The 13,942-nt window shown below is 46.3% G+C and overlaps 1 long non-coding RNA gene across 2 annotated transcripts in view; it reads right to left on the bottom strand.

The window, feature by feature from the left end:
• The window catches only part of LOC137479452 (uncharacterized), a 31,850-nt gene that overhangs the window by 16,565 nt on the left and 1,343 nt on the right, over positions 1-13,942 (bottom strand). Inside the window, exons 2-3 of one of the 2 annotated variants that reach the window (XR_011002264.1) lie at positions 13,035-13,204; positions 10,600-11,340 (exon numbers count right to left, since the gene is read on the bottom strand). This is a non-coding gene — a long non-coding RNA (uncharacterized lncRNA). Of the gene's footprint in view, positions 1-10,599; positions 11,341-12,412; positions 12,740-13,034; positions 13,205-13,942 lie in introns of those variants that run through there. The other variant, XR_011002263.1, reaches the window with a different exon arrangement.

The raw sequence follows: 13,942 nt of genomic DNA, 5'->3' as shown, positions 1-13,942 counted from the left end.
ATCTAAGAAAACCTGGTTCATTTTTTCCTCTGCACAGGCAAGTTTCCTCTGCCTCTGTGTACAGCAACAGAAGAGAGAAAAACACTGGAAAGATGTTGGAAAATATGATAGTAAAACTGCAAACACTGACAGGTGGGCTCAGAGGAGGTAAATCTCTCCATCATTTTGTTTTTAATGGACCAGATTTGATAGTGAAGCACTGCCTTCCCCTCCTGTTTAGGAAGGAGCCTATTTATAGAGGAAGATGGAAAGGTCACAGGGCTGGACCATCAGAGAATGGCATTAGCATTTCACTCGAATTCCTTAGCTCTGCAGAGCCACTCCAGTGGCCTTTGCCCTCATGCCTCTGAAACCCTCCCAGGGACCCCTCCAGCAAGCAGGGGTGAGCTGGCTCAGCCCAGGCTGTGCATGGGCTCATCCACAGGAGCAGCTCACACGCCCTGTCCAGATGTGCCATTTCTGGGCTGCAGCTTGGCCACGAGCTGCTGGCCGCCTGCTTCATCTGGGCAGAGCACTCAGACCCGCAGCGGGGTGGCCAGCAGGCGAGGACAGCTCGGGCACGGCAAAGAGGGCACTGATGGCACCTCCCCAGCCATACCCTACCTTGTGGTGGTGCTGTGTTTGTGATGGCTGGCAGCTCCCTGTGCCCAAGGCAGGGCTGTACCCACAGCCTTGCTGTGCACCCACGCTGCTGGCGGCTGTGTGGGACCATGGGCAAAATGAGTAGCACAGTTTCTTGTGAGGAACATTTGAAAGCAGTTTTAGAGAAATGTATCACATTTGGAAAACTCCATGTCACAGAGCTGTTGTGTTTCTGGACGGCGGAGACAGGAGGTGGAAGTGCAGCTTTACACAAGCAGGAGGAAAAAGCTTGCCAGTGCTTTCAGCTCCACAAAATCTGAGCCTCTGTTAGCATGGATGGAACAGTGATTGCCCAAGCATTCAGGTAATTTTTCCCAAGCAATACTCCTGAAGTATTTTTTCCTTTTTTTTTTCTCTTTGCTGAGCAGCATCTCCCAGGTCCTGCGCTACTATCTCCCACCACTCTCCTGAGGACAGCAGGACTGAGTGGCAGGAAATGTCCCAACAGGAGCGCAACCCCAAGAGGCAGCACACCACCCACAGCACCTCTGACCCTCTTCCCTGCCGAGCTCTGCTGGCTCTATTCCCAGTGTGGATGTTCACCCTCCCACGGTGACATTGACATTCCCACAGATTCTCTGCATCACAAATGAGCTGCAAAGGTGCCAGTGAGGGAAGAGGAAAGGACACCTTTGAACTCCTGCCCTGGTCTCTCTTCTCTGGCAGCCAAAATCTGGGCAGAGCCTTCCTTCAAACTGCAGCAGCAAAGGCTCACCCAGGGGTACTGGAAGGCACAGGGGGTGGGTCCAGCCACGTCTCCATGCCCGGGTGGTTCAGCCAAGCTAACCAGCTGGAGTGTGGAGGAGCAAGGACTGCTCTGCAGTTTTAAAAGGGGAAATTATTTTTCTGCCAGACCATCCCAAGCTTCCAGCACTCGCCACACCATCTGACCATGGGCTACATTTAAAAACATGCTTTCTGGCTCTTTCTTACCCAGGAAAGGATATGAATAACAAGCTGGTACAACCTTCTTATAATGCCACATTTTTCTGGTTAGTAAAATCTCTGGCAAAAACATGAAGAAACGGATGGCTTGCTATGTGCCAGTACACCAGCTGCAGGCCGGATGCCTGTATGATGACGGACAGCTGGACATCACCTTCTCTAGCAGCACCCTGGCCTGGGAAACACCCTGACCCTGGGGAGCTAGAAAGGTAGGGTGACTCAGAGAAGACAAGTGCCCATTTTCCAATGGCCCTTCTACCAAACCAAACACTTGGAAGCACTGGTGGAGCCATGAGCAAGTTGTGGGCAGTAGAACTAATGAGACTTCATTTCCTATGGATCCGTGTCTTACGGTTGGACTTTGCAGTGTCTGAAGACCATATGAGCGCCAAGGAGACACTCCTTTGGTCAGGGTGTTCACAGCCTCTCCCTCTGCGTTCCCACCTTGGATTCCTCCTCCAGCCTCTAACTGGAGCTGGGCTCAGGCCATCAGCTCCCCAAGGGCATTGGCAACACCCTCTTTCCCCAGCTCCTCACCTTCCCTTCCTGGGCTCTGCCTCTGGCTTAATATCTCAGAAACAAATACTTTCACTGTGTGGTTGGCTGAAATAGATCCAGTGGACTCAAAAATAGAGGGCAAACTAGCAGGCAGAAGTGACTAACAAAAATGCCTATAGTAAGAAAGCCAGCATAACAACCTTACATAAACATTAAATATAAAGCAGGAGCAGCCCACATCCTTGAGACTAGAAGCCACAAATGAAAACTTTCTCAGGGCCAGGATATGCTGGGCATGTACCACACACCCCTGAGCTCTCAGGGCAGTGAGGGAGAGGGAAGGAGCACCCAGTTACCTCCCTGGATATCAGCACTGTCAGCTTCCCAAGCTCCCCCTGCTTCCCCGGAAAGCTCAGCAGTGCAGTCCCTGCTGTGGGCATGAGGATCAGCGAGCATCCCAACCACTGCACAGTCCTGCCCCAGGTCACCCAGCACAGCAGCACAGGGCTGAGCGGGAAAAGGCTGGTAAACCCATCTGTTTGGTACACAGCTGGGCAGGCACACACGGCATTTCCCACATTAAAAGTGCATTTGTTTTGCATATGGTGCTTACCCTCAGTGAAACTAATTATGTAGTGCCAACAAGGAAACACTGAGCTTTGCTGACCTGCACATGGTTCAGCGCCACGGACTGACTGTAGCTGCACTAAACACTGCCTCACATGAATCGCTTGCAAAGGCACAGAGATTAATGTTTCACCGTGAAGATACACAACAAAATAAACAGAACAGATCAGATGCAGAAATGAAAGGTTACCCAGCTCTATTTACAATGTTGGAGGTGTCATATGCCCAAAGCTATATAGTATTTAAAATAGACAGAAAATGAGGTCAGGCACGTTCTAGTGACCATGGGGCTTGCTGTCAAAGGCAGGGAGGGGCACGGTGCAGCCACAGCACAGCGTCACAGTGGCCGCTGGAGGGGACCAGCGCCTCCCCTGCCCCGGGGCTGCAGTAGGAGGGAGGAGTGATGCAGGCACAGCTCCCTGCATGCACAGTGGGCAGGAGCCAGCAGCAAACGCGGCTGGGCGGAGGGAAGGGTGCTTGTCGCCATGGAGCATCAAAGCCCACCCCCCACCCCCCGAGCAGCTCTGGCACCTCTGGAGCGTTATCCATAAGGCAGAGCTAGACTGGTCACAGTGGTGCACCCGAGAGAGACACCAGGCATGAACAGGAACGAGAGAGGTCACCCTGGGTTCGGAATTCCAGCCTGAATTATCCACTGATCTTCTATCTTCCCTATGGCTTGGCTTCCCACGTGTAAAATGCAGAGGCACATATAGATAGCGTTTCCCACTGAAAGTAGAGCACATGCACTAAGACTGTATGGCACCAGAGACCACAGAGGCTTAAAAATAAATACCTTTTTAAGACAATGAAGAATAAATACCCATCACATGAACAAGTGCAAAATTAGCTGGGACCGTGTTGTCTATGGGACAGGAATTCACATTGCTGTCAAGCTGGTTTGTGGCAGAGCTGACTGGCCACAGGGTGGGATCCAACAGCACATCCCCTGCTGCAGGAGGCCACCAGACCAGAGGGACACGGCCTTGGTCTGTACTTACAGCTTATTCCATGCATCCCACACTTACTTTCTTTGCGTGATAATTCGCTTCCCACAATATTTTTCTTCCTAAAATGAACATGAAAATGAGAGCAGGAGAAACATAGCCTCAGACTGCTGTTTGAACAGCACTGGCTTACTAAAAAGTAAAGTTAAAAAAAAAGCAGCAAGCTGAAGATGCTATCATCTGGAGTAGAAGAAGCTAGACTGAGAGTCAGCAAGAGACTACAAGACAAGCTGAGGGAAAGATGGCTGTCCTTCACATCAACAGCAAAATGTCCCTCAGCAACTGAATCAGGTCCCCTCTGCACTGGAAATCAGCTTTTGGATGGGGTCAGCCACTCTTTCATATTGACTGCCTGTGCCACTGCCACTAACACCTAATTTATTTTGTCCATTTAGGAGACATCTAGTTATCTCAATTATTTAACAATGTGTAAAATTACAAACATATTCAACTACAATATGTTCCTCTTGCGTAAACTTCTCATCTTGGCCACATACATAATGAAAACCCTGTTGAGTCAGTAATAAAATCCAGAAAGCTTTCAAGTCTCAGAACTGAATGTTCAAATTTTGTGGCTCACTTCCTTTTCTAACCAGACAGCAGGGCTGCCAAGAGAATTTCTGGGCGTTCAGCCCTTTTTGATACACATACACACACAAATATATATATATATATATATATATATATAGCACTCTGCTGGGACTGGCACAGTGCAGGCACTAATTGTTTTAAATGCAGTTATGAACAAATGCACTTTAAAACTAAATCGGAATACTGCTTGTTTTCATCTAACAGAACAGACATCTCAGACTTGGACAGGGAAAACAATCAGCTCCAGCTCTGTCAATAAATAAATATTTGCATTTCACTCCAGGAGAGCAAAAATGTAGCACTAATTTTGGGAACAAACCTCAAAAATTCCTGTGTGGAAATACCATGGCTCTTTATGCAAATAGACTGGTTACACATGCAAATACATGATTAAGGTACTGTGTGCATGTACAGGTCAGATGCACACCACAGGTTTGGAGGCCAGGCCCTGCTCCCGTGAAGAGCAGAGCATCCTGACCCTGCACTGGAGCCAAACAGTAATGAGCAAACTGGACCAATCACAACTGGGAAGGTTTTGATAGCTAAATACAAGAGCTTTAAGGTTATAATACACAGAACACTTGTGGATCCTGCCCAAAAAACTAAATAGCTTCTAAATCCTTTGCACTATTTATAACAACAACCACTACCACAATTACATTTATTTCTCTTCAGAAGCACTGCCTGGTTTTGTATTTATAGTGTAAGCAGCATATTAAAAAGGGGACCAAATAGATTTCACATATGTTGGTGCAATCCAAGAGCAGCAGCCATGTGAAGGGACGGCAAATATTCAATGAGTTTCATATGACATGGAAACACAAAGCAAAGTTCAAGTCTGAGAGTTTTCCCACACTTTGGCTAAGTACATTACCAACAGGCACTGTACAGGAGCAGGAGGATCCAGGGCACGGGGCAGCATCCCTACAACACCCAGAGGTGCCTAAACTGCTGTGAGAGCAAAGGAGCGTGGAATGGGAGATACACCGGCAAATAGGCATTGGCTGAGGAATTAGACTCTGTGCCTCTTCACGTGACAGGCGGAGCAAGGTCATCCTAACCTGCCCTGCACTCTAAACTGGGAGATTTTTACATCACTTTCATGATGAAATTTTTCCACTGTCAGTGGGCAGTGAGTCAGAGGGAGAAGGGAGGGATGATGTTTACTGAAAAGCTCTTGGCTCTAGAGAGAGTAAAAGGGAAATATATAGGAGAGGTTAAGGATGGGTTCCAAGAAGAACATAAGGAAAATAAAACACAGACAAAATATGGAAGTGAGGGTGGAGGTGGAAGCAGACATACCAGAGGAGATAAAAGGGAAGACACATCTAGAAGAACCCAGACAGAAAACTGGACACAGGCAAAGAATAACAGAAGGATGTAAACAGGAAACAGAGAGATGAAAAATGGGGAGATAAAAGGTGGTGGGTTCCTAAATGGTGCTATTGAAGTACATATGACCTTTTAAAAAAATAAATCCACAGCAAGATGAACCTGATATTATCAGGATACCATTAACTCCATCAGGACAGCCAGATTGCTCCAGCAGAGGGTACAAAATAAAGGTGCCTGACTAGTGAAAATCATGACATTGACTAAAATGATTGGAATCAAAGGGAAGACCCATTTCTCCCCACAAAAATACCGTTCCTCCTCTTGAGAGAGGTCAACCTGTGCATCATAGCTGCTCTGCATATGCTCCTAGCATTCACAAGCACTCATCATATTCTTACTTCTGCTTCAGGTACCTCATCCTTAGCACACCCTCCTGATCCCCAGGAGTCGGGCAATAACATTTATCTCCTGTCTACAGAGAGACATTGAAGCACAGGGAAATGAATGACTTGTCCAAGGCCATGCTGGCAGACTGGAAACCCAGAGCTTGAACCCAGCTCTCCCAAATTCCAGGTCAGAACTGTAGCTGCTAATGAGAACCAAGAAAATGTAAAACATGCAAACGAACCATCTTTAAAGTTTTATAAGTGAAAGTCCTGCTTCAGGCATGAATGGAGTAAGTGCAGACTCCAACAGGCAAATTCTTTGCCATCCCATCTCCTGAGTCCCAGAAATCCCGTTGATCTGGGCTAATAAATTTCCCTGAGCCCTAGACATTCTCTTGGCCCTCATCCCAAGCTCACATAAGAAGCTATTTCATAGAAGAAGTTCTTATTTACAGTTACTCAACTCCCATAATATTTTATCTGAGGTGGCATTTTTAACACTCCCCTCCCCAATACTGGATGAACTGTCTCTTTCTTTGCTTTATAGGTTTGTAGCTAATCTAGTTAAAATCCCATAAATATTGGGATGTTTCTGTGCTCCCCATTCAGTCAGGAGGCTGGCTGAGGAAAAAGTCCATTCGCATTAAAATGGTGGTGACATCCAGACTGGAGCTGACAATTAGTTCATTTTCTAAGGCTACTGTCACTGTGCCAGCTGCCCTTCAGGAGCTGACTGTGCATCAACTGTGCAGCCTCCTAAATGTGTGATACTTGGGAAAGAGTGTCCATAAAAACCCACTGAGAGTCACCAGTCCTTGCCAGGTCTCACAGAGGGTTAATGTGCTGTTTGCTACCCCTGGGGGGCCTGGACAGGAGCTTTTGCTTTACTGCAGCCCTGTGTGCCACTCCAGCATCAAGGGATATGGGGGTCATAAATGCAGGGAATGTGGCTCCAGGGAGCAGCCTGAGGCCAGCAGGACTGCTGGAATCAGCAAGTCTCAGTTTGGGTCCAGCAAGGCCAGGTTTGCTTGAGCCAGTGCTGCTCACAACTGATGCACAGCAAAGAAGTGTGAAAGGGCCATAAATGGAAAATGGGCTGTGGTTGAGCTTGCAAAGGAAAGATGGTGCTACTCTGCCCCTTCTCCTGGATGTGCGGTGGCCCCGAGTGCTGCTGCAGCAGAGCCAGTCCTCGGCCCAGGATCCCCTTTCTCCTGGCACCCTCCTTTCCTGATGCTCCCTGGGCAATGAGGTGGTCTGTGCATCGTTGTCCCAAAAGGAGCCGGCAGGCAGGGGAGCTGCAGCCAGGGAAGGTAAAGGCAGCCCCTCACCCCTGTGCTGGAAGGCCCCAAGGAGAGGTGCTGTCCTGCACTGAACCAGTACCCATGGGACAGCCCCAACCCCATGTGTCACCAGGATGGCAGATCACCTGCAGTCAGAAAAGAGGTCTTTGGCAGGTGAAGCTGGGGAGAAAGCAAAACCATCTCACCAGGACTCCTGGCTTTCTCAACATAGCTGAGATGACTTAAATTTTTTTATACATACTTATATATATTTAATCATAAAGTGCTCAGCTAGCCCTAAGACAGGCTTCTGCTTCCTAACTCTACTTTTTCTTCAACAGAAAACATTGATGAGAAGGTAATCAGCCCAAGATCTCCTTTTAAAACTTTAGGGTTTTTTTTCTTCAAAAGCTATCAACTATTTAATCAGATTACTGAAATAAACTCACTTCTCAACTAAGGATAACTTCTGAGGAAATCAGAGGGAGGCAGATGCAGCCACCCATTCTTTGGGAACTTTCCAAAACCTAAATGTCACTTGTTTCCATTAATTAATGTATGCTAATTAATTTATGCCATTAATTTTGACCAGATATATCAGCCTTAATGTCAGTATAATGAAAGAGAAGCTAGTCCTCAGAAAATACCTCAAGCAATGTCAAAACTAACATATTAAAAAATTCTTCTTGAACGTGGAAGTGGGTTCCCAACCATTCCTGTCAGCATCTCATGCGTGTGGGAGGTGTGTCCAACCTATTGGGTGGGGAGGGCTCTGCACATTTTGCTTTCCCCAGCGCATCTGGTTCCTCTCAGCTTTTAGAAACACGCCTCCTGTTAAACATCCAGAATCTCAGCCGTGGTTCTGAGCACCAGGTCCTTGTCTGTGGAAAACTATAAACACTGCATTCTGGCCTGCATCCCCACCTACCCAGGCTTCCCCATGCACGGGGTTTGCTGCCCTGCTCTGCTCACTCCTGAACTCTTCATTGCACTCCCCACCTTCATCAGGGGCATTTCAGCAACAAAGATCTTCTCCTGCCAGAAGAACTGCCCATGACTGTCCCTTTCCCTGGCTACATAAGAGAGGAAACACTTCTTACTGCACATCCCTACCACCCAGTCCTCTATTTTTGAAGTATGTAAGGCCTGAAATGTAGAGTTTGGGATTTTACACCAGCTAATATTAATAGAAACATTCTCAGGATTTTTTTCCCCCCAATGTAAATGGAACACTTTTATTTTTTTAAGCATGTCCCTGCAGAGCTCACAGGCCAAACACTGCAGCATTGTACCTGCCCGGGGAGCACGTTATAAACACATCTGTCTAGCTGCTCTGTCAGGCCCACTGAGCTTTCTATAAACCAGGAAAAGTAAACCTGTACATTAAATATTTACTGTTTTCGGTGTGTATAATCTAGACGTGTTTTTAGCAGCACAAGCGAGGCACAATTTTAATCAATGTTTTTTATTTTGTCATGGCACTGTTAAAGGCTGTTCAAGGGTACATCCTTAAAACCAGAGGCTCTCTCACAACCAGTTACAAACATTAACATGTGATAACATCATGTTGTCACACACTGCTCACCTGAAAGACCCATCCTATACACCATTTTTCTGCTCTGATTCTAAATTTTCCTGTAAGTCTGAGATCTGAGCTCATGGAGGGGTTACAGAAGCAGACTGCAGGTTAGGCAGTGAGAGAGGACAGTGGCAAACTTGTGGTTGACCACGTACAAAAGAGTAGAGATGGATGCAAAGTGTTAAAAGAATTATAATACAAAAGCAAATTTTTCTGAAAGTAAATAGTTGGTAGCCAGCGCTAATTTTCTTTTACAATTAGCACATCAGCTAGCTTTTAATGCTTGTTCCATGCTGAAGAGCTTCTGCTTTCATCTCAACACTGACACTTGGAGCCATAACTTATGTACAACAACAGGAAAAGTGATGTTAATGCAGTCATAAAAAAGTCTCTGCACCAAAGTAGTCTGCTGATAGCCTCTGCTAACCTTTTACTTCCTGAGAACACTGGTTGCTGGGAAAGGAGTGGGCAATAGACAGGCTTCCTGGCTGCCTCAGAGATGTCCTTCTCCCTGTGGCTCTGCACACAGCTGCTGGATGGAGCCCACGTGTGCACCCTTCCTCAGAGCAGTCCATCAGCTCTCACCAGATCGCTCCCTCCAGTTTTATTTTAGCCCCCAGCAGAGAGAAGGTAAAGAAAGATTCCATTCATGTAGTTTCTTCTTTGCTCACCTAGAAAAATCACCCCAACCACGTCCCCATAACAAGACAAATCTTTTGTGTTTGTATGCTAATCAAGTCTAGAGATGGTTTAGGACTTCTTCCCCATCACAGGCACGCAACACTGGGATGGGCAGCTATTTGCACATTCTTGGATCATAACTCCATCTGAAGGATGGAGCATTCTTAAGGCACATACATGATCTGCTGTCTGCCTGCAAGTCCTCCCTATCTGCAAGGATGACATCGTGTCTAATTATTCGTCTGCTATTGATTTTTCCACTGCACTATCACAGACTGGAAGCAAGAGGCAGAATCAACTAATTTCCAGCAGTGGAGTGTCCCTAGAGGAGGTGGTGGCTGGCTTCCTTGTATCACTTAGCTCATGAAACAAGCATGCCCAAGAGAAGAACACAGCTAGCTGCCACTGCAAGGTGCTCACATAACATGCCAGGGGGAAAAGCGTAGGAGTCCAGATGGAGCAGAATAGAAATGAACAGTAATGCAGCAAACACAGCTAAGGTCTCACTGTGTTTTAGTAACAGAAAATGAGTACATAGCAGAGAATGAGTAATGATTTTGGACAAAGCCAACAGGCACCTTAGTGGATTCTGAAATTAATCCTGTGACACTTCCAGCAGCTAGCCTGGAAAGCGCAGTAAGTGACAGAAAGCACTGTGTGGCAGAGCATGTTCAGCATCCTGCCAGAGCAGGCCTCTCCTCCCATTTGCATGCAAAGAAAAAAAAATAATCAACATACTCTTATTTTTTCGAGAAAACAGCTACAAAAACTTGTTAATAAAATCAAAAGCTAGGCAACTCCTTTGAATGTCCACAAATCAGTGAGAGAAAACTATTCTGTCAGGTCATAAACAGCAGGGAGGGAGAGAGGGAAAGCATCAGCAGGAAGGCAAAGGGTTCCCATACCCTTAACACAGACTAACCTTAAGGAAATGTAGTTGTGATTAATACTAATAATGAAAGAAAGCACCTTCGAGAAAAGAAGGGTTTGCAATATATTTCAAATGTAGAAAAAGGAAACAAACAAACCTGAACCTACCAAAGAGTGCATGTTCTGAGCAGACAGTCCCACGATGCAGATACAAGCAGGAGCTGATTGTCTCCAAGGTGCAGTTAGGCTGTAGACTAAGGCCAACTGCAGCTGACAACCATTACAGATCACAGCCTGGAAGTGTGCTTTGATCAAGGATTTCTCAGGCACAGCCCAATTGACTGCAATCTCAGGTTCAGCTGGCTCTAGCAACTCCTTGTGATCATAAACAACTTTGTTCTGAGCTTGGTTATTTTGTCTTAGCAGATGTCAGTGCACATGCATTGCTCCATTGGGAAATCCTGCACTCTGAAGACCAAAGTTTAATGTTAAGATGTTTCCACTGAGATCACTTGGGATGATGAATTCTCTGCAGTGAGATCTCTGCCTGAGACCTTTGTCTCAGCAGATGTTGGGAAAGAACTTGTGTACGCTCCTGACACCTCAGCCTCCTTCATGTAAGTCATGAGACACAGCTGTGAGTTCTTTTCTGGAATTTATAAAGAGATTACAGGCTATACTGCTACCTTCTGCAAGCTTCATGACTGCATGGGATGAAAACAATAGATGTAACTAAGAAATACATGTGCAGCCAGGTGTAGCTAGGACCACCTGATGATTTTTATTTTGTGGCATGGAGAGACAGAGCCCACAATAGCCTTACCATTGCAAACTTCAGCTATAGGGAGGTGCTTGGTGCAAACTGCATCTTCTGGATGTAGCCTAGTGTTGAAGTACACCTGCATGAGAGTAGGTGAACATGTGTAAGTAATTCACTCATCTCACTGAGGTAATGGTAGTCACTGGTGCTGAAGTAAAGTTAAAGTCAGATCCTTGAATGACCATGACAAAGGCATTTTGAGTCTGTGACTGGGGAGGAACTAAGCAGTAGCTGGCTGTAACTGCTGCACGTTTCTGCATCCAGCTCGGTGTGAGGAAGCCATGCAGTACAGACACACCGCCCAACAGGGGCTCAACAGGAACATGCCAACCCGTCAGCAGGGATGCTTCCAGCCTCTGTCACATTGCTGTGTCCCTTATCCACGTAAGTTGCAGGTATCCTTGTATCCATGTAAGTACAGCCATGCAGTTCACACACCAAAGTAGAAATAAGCACAACTGAATATGACATCAGATTTTCCTTCTGTTTCCCTGCTGGATGAGGAGGCTCACAAGTCCCCTTTGCATTTCCACACAGTGGGAACCTCCATGACACCTTCACAGCAGCCAGAGGAAAATGCAGCACACTTAACAAAGCACAGTGCACTCACTGCACAAATACTGCAAAGCAAACCCCCCACGTTAGAAACCACAAACAAGGCACAGACTGTACAAAAACTGACAGGCATGAGCTTAGCTGAAGGGAGGGCAGTAGGGAAGAGGAAGAAAACAAATAGGAAATGCCATACTCAAAAGAATTTAGCATAAACTCTGAGCAAATCAAAGCAAGGAAAAACTTCTGAACCCACTTGAATTTTAGCTGCCTAAGCCTCCTGGCTACTTGGCTGCTCTGCCTGTGCATTGCTATGCTTAATTTGCCCCACTGGATTTGCACCTCCTGTGAGTGACTGAGAGGAGCCATTGACTCAGGGAGGACTGATTTAGTGCAGCAGGAACCAGTGGCCTGGCAGAGGCTGCGGGAGAGGCCCAGCCCAAGGTAGGTAAACACTGTCGTGGTTTAACCCGGCAGGCAGCTGAGCACCACAGAGCTGCTCATGGACTGCAGCGGGCTGGGGGAGGGAATTGGGAACAACACTACAATCCATGGGTTTAGATAAAGACAGTTTAATAGAACAGAAAAGGATGCAAAGAAATACTAATAGTAAAAGTAAAAAGGAACATACAAAAGAAGTGATGCCCAATGCAATTTCCCACCATCCCCTGACCAGTGTCCAGCCAGGTCCCAAGCAGTGGCCCCTGGCCAGCTTCCCCCTAATTTACATCCTGACCACGTGTAATACGATACAGAATATCCCCTTTGGCCAGCTGGGATCCGCTGTCCCTGCTGTGTCTTCTCCCAGCTTCTTGAGCTTCCCAGCCTCGTTGGTGGGGTGGGGAGAGGAGCTGAAAAGTCTTCAACTTAGTCCAAGCACCGCTCAGCAACAACTGAAACAGTGTGCTATCAACAGTCTTCTCATCCTAAATCCAAAACACAGCAATGTACCGGCTACTAGGAAGAAAATTAACTTTATCCCAGCCAAAATCAGGACATAGCAGAAGAGGGAAGGATGTGGTGAAAAGACTGGAACTGCAAAAAAGAGAAGAAAGGGTAGGAGAGATGGAAGAAACACACAGCAATTGATTGGCAAAAGAGAAAGAGGAAATTAAACACAGTACAGAAGAAGAGCTGGATGCTGGATTTAGTAATATTTTTCTCCAGAGTCCACATGGTTGTAAACTTCTGGTGTGCTCCAGTTTGGAGCTGGATACTTACTGCCAGTGGGAGCACCAGGGGAGCCTCTGTCCCACTCACCCCTTCTTGCTGCTCCCTGGTCCCTATGTACAGCTATGAAGAACTGTTGCTGGGTGGAGGGAAATTAAGCCAGTTTTTTTTTTTTCTTGATTTGTTTCTCTGGAAAGTCCTTTCCCTGGAGAGACACGGGCCTGTGAAAATGACAGGATATACTCAGTAAATCTGTAATAGCTGCTATGCAAGCCAACAGCGTCAAATTCCTGCTTTGCATTAGCCAAGGTCCCAGTGATTCCCTACAGCATCAAAAGTGAGAAAACAGTACTCTTTGTGACATGAAGCAGGGGTTATTTCCTAGTAGGCAAACAAAGTTCTGGAACATTACACTGAACAAAATCTGAAAAAGGAAGATATCCCAAACTTCTTCCTGTTTCCTGATGTACATCCAGGATATGTAGGCACAGCCTGGAGTGCAAATGCTGGGTCATGGTTTGAGACAGGCAATTGTGTGCAGGGAAGGGTCACAGTCTAACCTGAACTCCAAACAAACTCAACCTATCTCAAGTGTTGTCAACTCCTTGAAATTCGGGACAGGTATGTTAGAAGGTTCTTCAAAGCTTTTGAAGTGACCTTTTCTTGAGCAAATGTAGGTTCAGTTAGTTTCCCATCAAAGTCGTGTGAATGTGTGGTAAGACATGAAACCAAGTGAGAAAAGGCACTATTCATTGACTTTTCCTGTGGCATTTGCTGAATGTTGTGTAAGTCATAGATCAAAGAAAAATGCTCGGTGCATGTCCTTAAATTAAATGTAATTAAACAAACAAGTGTTTGCATAAATCCCTGAAAAGCAAAACTGGCCAATTTACACACGAAATAGTGTGTTAGCTTCTTCTTTTTCAAAATGTTTTAAATTTTTTGAAAATTTTCATTAA

The sequence above is a fragment of the Anomalospiza imberbis genome, chromosome 9 (genome assembly GCF_031753505.1).
Source record: "Anomalospiza imberbis isolate Cuckoo-Finch-1a 21T00152 chromosome 9, ASM3175350v1, whole genome shotgun sequence".
Taxonomy (NCBI): domain Eukaryota; kingdom Metazoa; phylum Chordata; class Aves; order Passeriformes; family Viduidae; genus Anomalospiza; species Anomalospiza imberbis.
The sequence above is the reverse complement of the archived record's forward strand: the minus strand, read 5'-3'. Positions and strand labels throughout refer to the sequence as shown.